This window comes from Balaenoptera borealis (assembly GCF_965194805.1).
Source record: "Balaenoptera borealis genome assembly, chromosome: 17".
Classification (NCBI taxonomy): Eukaryota; Metazoa; Chordata; class Mammalia; order Artiodactyla; family Balaenopteridae; genus Balaenoptera; species Balaenoptera borealis.
Window position 1 is genome coordinate 35,070,221 of NC_138876.1, and position 13,738 is coordinate 35,083,958.

The window sequence follows — 13,738 nt, forward strand, 5'->3', positions numbered from 1 at the left end:
AGCCATGCACAGTTTTACATGGGCTCTTCCACAACAGTGGAATAAAAATGTGTTTTGTAGGCTTCACTTAAGCCTGTGACTACTTATTTAAAATCAATTGCCCTTCAGAGAGTTTGATCAAGCCTAATACAAATAATGATTAAAGAGCTGGAGTGGAAGAAGTCTGCCTCTCTAGGGAAGATAGTTCATGTGATCAAGGAGTGAACTTGAGCCCAGAAAGCAGCCAGCCCGTGCAAGGCTGCAATGCCGCCTTTGAAGACATTCTGAGTTTAGTCTGTCCACAGTGAGGTCTGTAAAAGATCAGAAGCTGGAATCCAAGGGCTGTCAGGAACCAGACCGGTGTAGCCTCTGGGACCCGAGGCCTTTGGTTACAAGATCTGGGAGTCTGTTCTCAAGCACTGAGACAGAATATAGACAAATGCACGTGTTATTCTCTTGCAGAGTAAGATTCCTGGGCTGAATGTCCAACTTAGAGTTTTAAAAACTGGTCTGGCATTTCCATACATTTTTAGCCACATGAAAGAATTTGCTCGTGGTTGACTAGCCTACTCTGACTGAAAACAGATGAAACCTGAGCATTTGAAAACAATACAAGTCAGGCCCGTCACTGCTCCATCCCCCGTGGGAGTGCCACTGCCAAGTTTGCGGAGGCGGAGGAGGTCAGCGCCACCGGGGCATTAGCTGTTCTGTGTCTGAGGTCTTTTCACTTGTGGGAGTTGCTTAAGAGTGGGTAACTGGCTCTTCCAAGGTCAGGGCACCATCTTCCCAAGAAGGGCCCCTGGTTGTGAGAGGAATCGGCTGCACCTTGGGCCTGATATTGAAGAACTGAAGCCAGAGCGGGAGCTCCAAGCCAGTCCCATGGCCTGGAGAGAAAGGGAAATTGTCAATACTGTGAACGCCGGCCGTGATCTTTGTTAGTTTAGGCTGAGAAAGGAACGGAAGGGTTCCTTCCTCCCAACAAAGTTGAAATTTCTCAAGACCAAATTGACTGGCACCCAGTGATTACAGCCCTGAAATGTTCAAGCCACAGAACACGGGAGGCAACAGTGAAGTGCCTCAGAGGGTGACACAGGTGTAAACCTACAAACCAGCACTGAGCCAGGGAGGGCAGAGGGCGGTGGGGATGAGACTCACCCGAGGGGCCCAACAGAAGCCTAGGGAGGCAGGACAGCACAAACATCACAAGGGAGGGAATGGGGACAAGCGCGCTTGGCTTGGTCACTTGGGTGGCCTTTGGCAAACCCTCCGACCTAAGTTAGGGTTCCCTCATTGAGAGAATGGGGATGTCATCATCTCCCTCTCGGGGTTGTCTGGCGAGTCCGTGCGATGCCTGTTGAAAGTCATGGGAACATGGCGCCGTGTGGCGGGGGGGGGACTGAGCCTCATAAGAAACAGTGGGGCTGAAGTCGGTCAGTACAAGTCACCCGGCATGGGGGTGAGGAGGGGGTTCTGCGCAAAGCTTAGGGCCTCCATCAGGATTGCTCTGGGACCCGAGGAGGGGGTGGCGAGAGTGGTCCTGGTCTCTGCAGCATCATTCGTCTCCTGAGCTGTGCAACAAGGCAGGCAGGGCTTGGGACACCACGTCATAGTTGGGCTGACACCCACTCTAGGCTGTGCTCACCCTCAGTCCTTAACCAATGCTTGTACACATCCAGCAATTCTGGATTCCACGTTGTGCTGCCTTCCCATTCTTCACGTCCCCATCGGGCAAGATTTCGCCCATTAAGACCAATCAAATTTGATCAAAGTCGGACTTTAATTGAATATTTAGAGAGAAGATTAAGTAGCAGGTCTTTATTTCCCATTTCTTTTTGCAGCTGTTATTCCAAGTCACCAGTCCCCAAAATAAACTTGCTTTTTCACTTTGAACCAAAAATTTCTCTTGCAGACAAATGATGCACAAACGGTGACCTTTCTGAATTGGTAGAATTCTTTGGGTACATTATTTATTAGCACAGGTGCTGCATCTAGTTATAAGATAGATGTCAGGAAGGCCAGAGAAGAAAATGCTAAAGGAGATTTCTGTTCGTGAGTGTGGTGTCTCTGAAACCCTTCTCTCCATTTGCCTCGTGTCACATCAAATGTGTGTGTGTGTGTGTGAGACATCAGGAGTAGGATTTCAGAACATGTTGTGAATCCTATATTTCAGCCTTAGATTTTGCTGCATAATGGCCCTGCGTGTTAGGGTAAACAAGTAAATTACTTGGCTTCACTTTTATTGTTTTGAGGAAGTCAAGTTTTTTCAGCAAGACAAAGGCAATAATGCCCTTTTCCAAATGCTTTGCAACTGCTCACTCGTGAGATAATCACGGCAACCTTGTGAAGTAGCAAGAGTTAGGAATGGTGCCAACATGGACATTTGTGGAAACGGAGTCACAGAGATGTCAACAGTGGATAGTGACACAGGACGGTTAGAGCCCAGGTCTTCTGTTTTCCTAACTCTTACTGGTGAAATTTTTAAAAGTAACAATTTAAAAACTTTTCCTGTAAAAGTAATGCATACTCATGGAAAAAAAATGAGAAAGTGGAGAAAATTAGGGAACAAAAATCACCCTTAGTTTTACCACTCAAACACAATTATTTTTAACATCATGATACTGTTTTGCAGGTTAAAAGGGAATTTTTTTTTATAATTTTATAAGCTTTATTTATAATTACCAAAAATTAGAAGCAACCAAGATGTCCTTCAATAGGTGAATGGCTAAACAAACTGTGGTACTTCCATACAACGGAATATTATTTAACAATAAAAAGAAATGATCTATCAAGTTACAAAAAAGACATGGGGGAACCTTAAATGCATGTTGCTAAGTGAAAGAAGCCAATCTAAAAAAGCAACATACTTTTCATATAATTCATCCCAATTATATGACATTCTGGAAAAGGTAAGACTATGGAGACAGTAAAAAGCAGTGTAAGTATTCTGTGTGATACTGCAACGGTGGATACATGACATTATACATTTAGCAAAGCCCATGGATTTATACAATACAAAGAGTCAACCCTAATGTAAACCATGAAATTTAGTTAATAATAATGTATCAATATTTGTTCATCAGCTGTAACAAATGTAACATATCACTGCAATATATTAGTAACAGGATAAACTGAGGGCAGGAGGAAAGGGAATGTATGGGAACTCTCCATATGTTTCTGTTCAATTTTTCTTTAAATCAAAAACTGCTCTAAGAAATAAAGTCTACTAATTTTTTTAAAACTTCAAATACATTTTTAAAAAGGAAATAGACAATAATGATATTTATTTAAACACGCATGACTGGAAAAGAGTGAGGTTTGGGAAAAGATTATTTTGGCTTTAGATATGTAGAGTTTAAAGTACCTGCGGAATACCTGAAGGATATGTCAAGGAATAGATGAATATACAGGTCTTGAATTCAGAGGAGAAGTCTAACCTGGAGATACAAATGTTAATCATTTGCAAAATAGGCAGTAATTCATGTTAAAAGCAACAGTGGACTCTCCCAGATAAGATTATACTAAAGCATTGGATGCTTCAGCTTCTATCCATGCTTTGGCACTGGCTACTAAAAACATTTGGACAAGAAAGGAAATAAATGAGAATGGTTGTGTTTTGTATTAGGGTTTTTTGTTTGTTTGTTTGCTTGCTTGCTTTGTTTCTTGTTTGATTTTGTAATAAGTGTATGCTGGAGAAATTTTGGAAGTAAGGGTCTCAGAGAACAGGCTGAAAAATAAAGAGCAGATGATAGTGGAGACCGGAAATGTCTTTCTTGGGTTAAGTAAAAGTCACAGAGGAGAGAGAAACAAGGTGGTAAAGACCAGTAAGAGAAATAGTTGTCCTCCCTTGTGATAAAATTAAATAGAATGTTGGTGATTTATTTAAAACCAGAGTGGGCTGGGGCTTCCCGGGTGGCGCAGTGGTTAAGAATCCGCCTGCCAATACGGGGGACACGGGTTCGAGCCCTGGTCTGGGAAGATCCCACATGCCGGGGAGCAACTAAGCCCGTGTGCTACAACTGAGCCTGTGCTCTAGAACCCGAGAGCCACAACCACTAAAGCCCTCGAGCCTAGAGCCCGTGCTCCGCAACAAGAGAAGCCACTGCAATGAGAAGCCCGCGCAACCCAACGAAGACCCAATGCAGCCAAAAGTAAAATAAAAAAAAAAAAAAAAAAAAAAAAACCAGAGTGGGTAAGCAGTGACTACTGTGTTATCTGTGAATTCTTAGAATGAAAAAAAAAAAAAAAATTGAGAGTTCTATAAGCCAGTGGGGAGTTAAGACTCAATGATAGTGGAAAGGGGAGCAAGAAGGTTAACTGGTATAGATTTCAGTGGATATTCCTACGCTAAGATTTATTACATATATGAAGGCTAGCCCTGAAATAGATGTGCTATATGCTCCTTTGAGGATATATTCAGTTGCACTTCTGAGGGGGAACAGAAGTCAGTGCACATAAGGGGATCTTTGGAAATTTGGGAAGATGGGCAGCCCGGAAACACAAACAAGTTGCACCTCCTAGTTTGACATACCAGTTTAAGAGGGCTTACATAATCACTTCAAGGTGAGGTGAGCTAAGCTTAAAGTCTCTGATTTCCAGGAATTCTCAAGTATCTAGATGCAGCCTATAGCACTTATATCCCCAAAAAGGGAAATTTTTGACCCAGAAAATAAATGACTTCTCTAAGCTCATGTTGTAGGGATACTTGCACTTAGCAATCTTGCATTAGTTGAACTGTCACACAGATCCTAGTTCGCACTGGGGGAGACAGGTGGCCGCTCACACAGTATGAACTGAGTGGCACCAGAAGAGAGCCATTTGTGCCCACTCTCTTCTTCTAGGGCCATTATTAAGTCACTTTCTAGGCTAAGTAATCGTATCTCCAGGAGGCAGATCCCTATTAACTGCAATTAGGTCTCCTGGGATGAGTAACCCATTAGCACCTATTAATAGTCATGAGTTTCTCAGACTAACTGGCTCAGAACAAGGCTCTGGTGGAAAGAGAGATATAGGATGGGTAACTGTTAAAAATAGTGTTGGGGTCTTTCCAGAACAGGGGTGGGTAGTCTCTCTGGTAGACGTGGGAAGGATGGTCAAGGCTCATTCAGCTGCTGCCGCCATTACTTCTACTGCGGCCACAATCGTATGATGGGGCAGACCATATTTTCCAAAGATGGAGATACCTATCTCATCCCACGTGCTCTTCTCATAATGTGACTGATGCCCCGCCCACTGAGAAGTGGGGTCTGTTTTTTTCTCCCCTTGAATCTGGGCACCAGCCTAAGCCTGCTCTGGCCCCTGGAGAACGGTGGAAGTGATGTTATGGGCCTTCGGAGGCTACAGCATAAGGAGGTTACAACTTCCACCTGACGCTCACATTTCTCTCTCTCCGCCTCCCTTCCCCACCACCTTCTCAATGCTCAACTTTGGAACCCAGCCTCCATGCAGTGAGGAAGCACAAACTAGCTCAAGTGGGGAAACCACATGGAGAGGAACTGAGGCCCTTAGCTAACAGCCAGCATCCACCACCAGACGTGTGAAAGAACAAGCCTTCAGAAGGTCCCAGCCCCCGGCTTTCAAGGCTTCCAACTGAGGCTCAGACCCTGTGGAATGGACACAAGCAAGCCATCTTCACTCCGCCCTGACCAGCTTCCTGACCCACAGAACGCATGAGCATGATACGTGGCTATTTTATGCCACTAAGTTTAGGGGATAATTGTTATGCAGACCTAGTACTGGAACATGTGCACCCAATGGCATTTAATGAAGAAAGACCTCTAATCAAGAAAGTCATACGTTCACTTTGTAAAAACATATCACCAGCCCTGACTCTCATGCTATAAACCCTGCAACCTAAGAGCCATGATAAATACTCTGCCCAAGCTCAGCTCCTTGTCTTTACTTGACTAATTTCTCCCTCCATTCCCCCAAGTCAGAGGTGTTTTAGCTAAGGTTATCCGGGGACCGCATGAGCGCCCCAAACTCTTACTGTAGAATGCACCCTTCATCTCTCCTCTTCCAGCCTCTTATGAGTTGGGAGAGTGGTGGAGGTTTGTAGGCATAAGACATGAAGGCGTTTATGAAGGATAACACATCAGAGGTTAGGTGAATAGTCTTTCGACACAAACTCCCATGAGTGTGTGCTGGCTGTCACGTCTAATATTTTTAACTCAGCAAAAAGTAGAACACGTTCAAGATTTTAAAAATCCCAATCATGCAGAGTGAGAAGCAAACATCCCTCATCCGCTCTTCCCATGCCCAGCAGTGAGAACTGTTAACACGGGGAGGACAGTGTCGGCACAAACTCTGGAACTAGACTGTCTGCCGTCGAATCCCAGCTTTGCTGGGGGACTAGCTTTGTGGCTTTGGCCCCAGTTCCCTCATCTGTAAAATGAGGATTACTTACCTCAGAAGTTTGTTGTGAGAGTTAATGAGTTAATATATGAAAAGCATTTACAACAGTGCCCGACACATACGAAGTCTCAATATGGATTGGCCATCACTACTACTACTACTGGCATCATCGTCATTATTTATGAATAGTGTTTCCTGTAGCCTCAATGGGCTCAGGAAATAGAAAGTGTTGGAAGGAACCCAGAATTAGGGAAGAGGCTCCCAGACCAGAGGGTGCACATCTGGGCACAGTGGCCGCTGGGAATGTAATGAACACCCTCGACTTCATCCCACTGTAGACCCTTCAAGGGTGTCTGGGTCCCCAGTGCCTCTGCCAGGAGTCACAAATCACATTTTCTAGCATCTTGTAGAGTAAGAGGGTCAAATACGGCTAAAATGTTGATGCGAGAAAGAAAATAAGCAAAAAATGGCCTAATCCTGACAGCTTAGGAATCCTGACAGGTTTTGAGAAGGAAATGTGACCTTTTCCAGAATCACTCACTTCAGTTTTCATCTCTGGAATTCTGTGAGGGTGTCACTAAACACACAACCTAGTTCCTCCTGCTTGTAGCCAGGCGATGGTTGCAGGTGAGGGTTGCACGTGTAGGTACTGGCTAAACATTATGGAATGAATATGCCTGTGACCTGTTTCCACCACCTGGCAATAACAAGAGAGGGGCAGAGTCTTCGATTTGGTCTAGATAGAACAGCCCTTGAGCGGGCAGCCAGCCTGTGCCCACTGATGGGTGAATCATCTGATCTCATGAGTGGAGCATGGTTAGAGACCCAGAAATGTTCTTTTTTGTACCAGTTTGGGCGCTTTTGACTACAAACAACAGAAACACTAGACTAAAATTAGCTTAAGAAGGAAAATTGATTATCTCACCTAAGCAGGGGCAGACAGCAAGGGGCCCAGGATTGTTAGCTCTGAAACTCATGATGACATCAAGATTCAGGACCTTTTTCATCAAGGAAAACTTTTCCAGAGTGCACGCCCCTGCCCCGGATTTTATCTTACATCTTATTGGCCAGAGTTATGTCACATGACTATGCCTAACCCAATGCAAGTTATGTCACATGACCACGCAAGGGGAGTGGAATTACCATGATTGTTTTAGACTAATCAGCATTCACCTGAAAAGTAGTCCAAAGCCGGGTGGGCCTGGGAGTACAGGGAAGAAAGGCCTGCGGCAACTAAGCAATTGATGGCTTTCCTTTATTATTCCAAAAAGCTCCCTTCAGTGATATTCAGTGCAATTTAACAAGATAATATTTAATAGGATTAAGTGATGAGGATGCATTTTTAAAAAAGCAAGGATACACAAAAGGAAGCTCAAAATACAATGGAGTACAAAAATGCGTAGTGTGACATCCTCTGTGGCTTGCGAAGTTAGGCCACCAACGTGGGTTTAGTAGTCGGTGCAAGGAGGTCTTGCCAGAAGATGCAAATGGTAGCTTGTGGGCCAAATGTGGCCGATGCATATATTCTGTTTGGGCCTTTCCAGGATCGTTCGTTTATTTTTCAGTTGGTTGCTTGCCAACCTTAAAAAAATTGAGAGATTTTAAGTGGTTCAAAAGTATTTCTTGCTCCTCATTAAAAAAATCAGAAGATGCAGCAGCACTGGGCCTGCTTTCCCACCTGGCAGCAGTCAGCTGGAGCTGACGCAGCCGTCCCCTCTGAAGCTCACAGATGCTCGCCGATTCTCCCTGTGGCTCCTCATCTGTTACCTGCGTTGTCCCATGGGCCTTTGAGTCTGGGACCCTGGACTTAGTTTACAGGGTCCCCAGGATAGAAGCCAACGAATTCCTCAGGAGAATATGGGTGTCCCGATCCTAAGCCTGGACCTCACAAAGTGACCATTGTGGGGTGTAATGGACACTCCCCGCCCCCATCTCATCCTCACTGCAGACCCTGGAAAACCCTCACAGACTCATTTCTTATTAAGGCTTTCTACACAAACCAGGGGACAAAGATGGAGGGAGTGGGCACATGGGCAGATGGAGAGAGAGGTGGCAGAGACATCTACCACTTAGGGATAACCTCTCAAGAGAAAGTTTCCAAAGGTGCCTCCTATTTGAAGAGGGCTGGCGTTTAGTGCAGAAGAAGAATCTCTCCCAACAGCTGTGGGATTAAAAAGAGTAGGAACAGGTTTGGAATTAAGACTAGATTTGGAGAATGCTTCTCGCTCTGCGAATAATTTTACAAGCTGTGACTAGTTTAACCTCTGATGTTTCAGTCCACAGTTAGAGAGGCCCTGGATTGAAAGAGAAGCTTTCTGCCTTCTGATTCAGCCTTTTACGGCAGCCCTATGCCTTCCAGTCGAGAAACTCCACTGACTCCAACGAGGGATTTAAAAATGCAGACAAGAGTTTTTCAGTCACGTTACTTTAAATGCGAAGCTCTTTCCCCAGAAACAGGTAAAGAGGTCCAGAGCAGATGTGCACACAGATGGGGCTCATCTGATTTCCTGTCCATCGACGCCCACACACTGCAGGCTCTCCGGAAAGGTTAGGTAATGACAGTGACTCAGGAAGCCAGGAATGTGAATTATGTGACGTGCAGCCCGGATCCGGTGCATGTTTAGCGTTCAAGCCACCGCAGCAAGCGTGGGAAGAAGAGGCCATCTTGCTTTAAAAGAAGGGATATTGCCACACTTGTGCTCATGAAATAACGTTCGTTCAGTTCGCTGGAGAGAGAGAGAGACAAGAGGGAGACAGAGAGAGATTAGACCCAACCAGCAACCTTGCTTTTGACTCTCGGTATCACGCACGGCACACACCCTGCATTCCCATTTGTGCACAAATCGTCACCTACCTGGCCTTCCTCACAGTGGCAAAGGCCTGCAGTGGAAGCGGATGGAAATCCATTTACCAAGATGTTACTAAAGCAATTGGAAATTCATTATCGCATTATATGCTTCACTGAGCTCTTTAACTGCAGAAAAGCCAGCACTGGAGCTGTCCCCATGGGGTGGCAAGTAGGGACAGCTGCTGTCCACCTAGACCTTGAGGAAGGGAGGGCCAGGGGCTGAACTGCTGCTGGGACCCAGCGGTTCAAGGAGAGGAAAGAGCAGAGGAACTCAAAGATGGGCTGATGTTGGCATGGCCAAGGTCAGGCCTCACTCGGGCCCCGGGGTTGACCACGAGGGAGCTCTGCCCCTCTCCACACACCCTCCTCGGGCTGTGCAGGGCTCTTTGGTGTATGTCTTTGAGACTCATTTTGATAAGATTTTGCCAGAGTAGAGATCCCTGAGGAGAGGTGTAGGGAATAAGCAGAGTGATGAAGAGCTAGGGCTCTGGAGGGAGACAGCCAGGCTCTGCAACTTGGCTTTGCCCTGTGTGACCCTGGACCACCTAGTTAACAGCTCTTTGCCTCAGTTTCTTTATCTGTGAAATGGGTGTGATAATAGCCCCTTAGAGGAATAACAAAGGATTGCTATAAAGACAAAATGAGATTGTACAGGTAAATCTAGACCCAGTGCTGGACACAAAGTCCTCAGATAATGTTTGTTTATTCCTAGTCCAGACTCCTCATCCCTGAAATGGACTTGAGTATGCACAAAATATGGCTGAAATATAAATGTAAAATACAAAATTTATCCCTGATTATAGTCAGTAAAAACAAGAAGTCAAATGAGAGAATATCCCCAAAGTATCTTCATAGAACACTACATAAATTTCGGAGTCCACTAAAATGATTTCAAAGAGGCCTGGTATTTTTCAGCAGAAAGGGTAAAAAATCAAGTCAGAAAGCATTTGTTACATGCTTCCCATGTGACTATCACTAGAAGGAAAAAAAGATATGATAATAATTACATAATTAGTGCCTTTTGCATACCAACTACTGCCTACAGATTATTTTTATTCCTTACAATCCTTCAAGCTCGATATTATCTCCATTATAAAAGTGAGGAAATTCTGACACAGGTTAGGCAACTTGGCCAAGGTCACACAATAAAGGGTTGAGCTGGGATTGGAACTTGAGTCTGCCTGATGAGAATGGTGAAGATGTCAGTATTTGCTGAGTGCCGGGCATGTGCTGGCCTGGGTAGTATTATGATGTCTATTTCGCAGATGGGAAAAGATCAAGTAATGAGCTCAAAGTCTCACAGTCACATAGAGGAAGACACAGGCATCCACTCCAGGTCTGGGTGACCCCAAAGCCCAAGCTCTTATCTGTCACCATCCTGCATCCTTTGTCTCAACAACAGCAAGAGACATGACTGGTCACAACACAAAACTGCATAATGACGAGGGCCCTCAGTCCGTATGGACAGCCTGACTTAACCCTTCATGCAGAAGAGATTGTGATTTCTTTCTCTACACTACAAATGGTTATAAGCCAACATTCTCTCCTAGGAAAATGTGTTCAATGTTCCTCCAAAGGACATGGCTCTCAACCTCTCATGACAACTTAATAAACTCAAGGTCATGGGAAACAGTGTCTCTAAGAACATGTGGCTAAAAAAAGAACAAGGGGTATTAAATTAGCTTGGATTTGGAAGGACTTTACCAGGAGAACACTGGAGTAATTTCTTTTAAATTTAATTTTATTTTTGGCTGCGTTGGGTCTTTGTTGCTGTGCACGGGCTTTCTCTAGCTGTGGCGAGCAGGGGCTACTCTTCGTTGCGGTGCGCAGGCTTCTCATTGCGGTGGCTTCTCTTGCTGCAGAGCACGAGCTCTAGGCATGCGGACTTCGGTAGTTGTGGCACTTGGGCTCAGTAGTTGTGGCTTGTGAACTTTAGAGTGCAGGCTCAGTAGTTGCGGCACATGGGCTTAGTTGCCCCGCAACATGTGGGATCTTAGTTCTCCGACCAGGGATCAAACCCGCGTCCCCTGCATTGGAAGGCGGATTCTTAACCACTGGACCACCAGGGAAGTCCCTGGAGTAATTTTATTTGAACTTATTATAGGACCTGCCAGCATACTGGGTGGCACAAGTCTTATAATTCGAGCAGGTAAGTCTATGATTTGTGAGTCCTGCCAGTGGGATTCTCTTATGAACAGCAACTGCGTTAAGTGAATCATGGTCCTCCAACCTCACAACTTTCTTCCAGAGAAACAGGTGAAAGGAATTGTCAAAAGCCAGCGTTTTCACGCTACCCCGTTTCCTTATTAACCCTCAACCTTTGGTTTTTAACAAATCAAAACACGTTTGAATGCTATGAAGGGTGGACATGAAAGAAGTAAGATTGTCCTCTAGACACATGCCGATACAATAGTCACAGACCAGATGTGGCTATTCAAATATAAATTAGTTCAAATTAAGCAAAATTAAAAATTCAGCCTGCCAATCACATGAGCCACATTTCAAGAGCTCCATAGCCACCTATGGCTAGTGGTTAGAGATATGCTTAGTAGAGACCTAGAACGCTTCCATCATTGCAGGATGTTCTATTAGACAGCCTCACCCAGCACACCTGCACCCCCCTTCCCAGCCCCTGATCCTGAAGAACAGCCTTCTTCTGAACGAGCACCAGTCCTACTGTCCCTGCCTCTGGCCGATGCCCAGCCTCCCCTGCCTTCTTCAGCCCCTTTTCAAAAAGTTCCTTGGCTCCTCCTTCATCCTGTATTTTAATCTAATGAGTGAATAGATCAATATCCTTTACCCCTCTCTTTCAGAAAGCAGAGTCCTTTTTAGAGAGCTAGATGTTGTGCTACATCCTGACCTGGCTTGGGAGTCAGGAGACCTGGGCTTGACACACCTCAAAAACGAGATGTTAACTTGATTGTTGATTTTCAACTTAGACAATGGGGTATCAGAATCGTGGGGTGTAGGGGGTTCAGGATTTCCTCCAACTATGTGATCCAGACTATTCTTGATCACCTTTATTAAAATGCGTCTGTCCTATGTTAACTCTGCCTTCTAGATGACAGAAAGCACACCCGACAGGTACCAGCACCCCCTCACCGAGATTCCGAGTGTGACTTCCTCATCCCACCCCAGGTGGAATCACTGCTGTAGAAGATTCCCCTGCTGATGGAAGTGTGTCTCATCCCCTTAGAGTGCTGGGTGGAAAAAAGACTGTGAATCACCCACTGGTCCAGATGATAGCTAAGATTCATGGCAGTGCTTACGTTCCGTGAGACTATGATTTCTACAAAACGCTGGTGTGAACAGCTCAATCACCTCCCTACGATTTTTTTTTAAATATATATTCCAACCCCTTTATTTTTAGAGCATCAGCACCACTCCCAGAAAATTAAGTTCACAGCAGTTTCTGGGTACCATGATTTTTGGGGGAGAAAAACAAAGCTCCCAGGGTGATACCTATTATCCCTGTATTCAACTTCCCCTTCTCCTTCTCTCCCTCCTCCTCCTCCTCCTTCTTCTTTGTTCTATCCTCTTGGACAGATACCTCCCTATGATTTATACTGCCAAGCAAAGGAAAAGATAATTAGCCTTAAGAACGGGGGAAGGGTGGGGGGACTGGGGTGGAGGAGATATGCCGGTGGGTCCTGTTATGAGTCACAGAAATGTTTTGCATAATAGAGTCATCTGGAACTGCCCTGGGTTGCCTGGGGGATGGAGAGGGTGGTCACTTTCCCAGCCTCTGTAGAGCGATGTCTTCAGACTCATGCGATAACCGATAACCCAAAGCTCCTCTCATCCCAGGAGCTGCGCTCAGACAGGTCTCTGTAGAGGAGGCCGTGCATTTACCTAACTCCTTTCACAGCACAGCTGAAACCTTCTCTCCTGGTCTCCAGTGCTGTGGGTTAAGTCAACATAAGCATTTATCAAGCATCCACCGAGCCTAGAATGGGGGCCAGATGAGGAACCGGGGAAGAGGGGACAAAATCCAAATAAGCTTCAGGCCCTGGTATCAGGAGGCTCTCTGTCCAGCCTCCTCCCCCTGATACAACTCTTCAGGGGAGAAAGAAAGCAAGGGGACGAACAGAAAGCGAGGCCCCGTGCTCATTTATTCACCCGCAAAGATTTCTCAGGTACAGGCCTGATGAGCACGCCCGGAGGCTGACAATTTACCGAGAGGAGTGAGGGCCAGGACTGTTGTCCCCTGCTCTCCTCTAAGCCATTTCTGGTTCACCCGGGCCTGACAGTTCATTCTGGTCCAGCGGCCCAGGCAATGACCCTGGAAACTCAGCATCCAGGCTCCCATTCCCATAAAAAAGATAAACACACCAGTTTCATGCTGTTTCCTGAATTATATTTCTACAAAATTTCTAACACAACAGGGATTTTCTATTACCATAGTAACCCCTGTGTGTGAACAGCAGACTCCAGAGAGAAGGGGGTAAAAATGCAGAAGAAACCCAAGCTTCAGAACGGTGCAAGGAGAGAGAGGCAGGCAGGCTGGGCTGGCTGGCCACAGGCCTGGCCCTGCCAGGAGGGTCCGATCTGGGCCCTGAG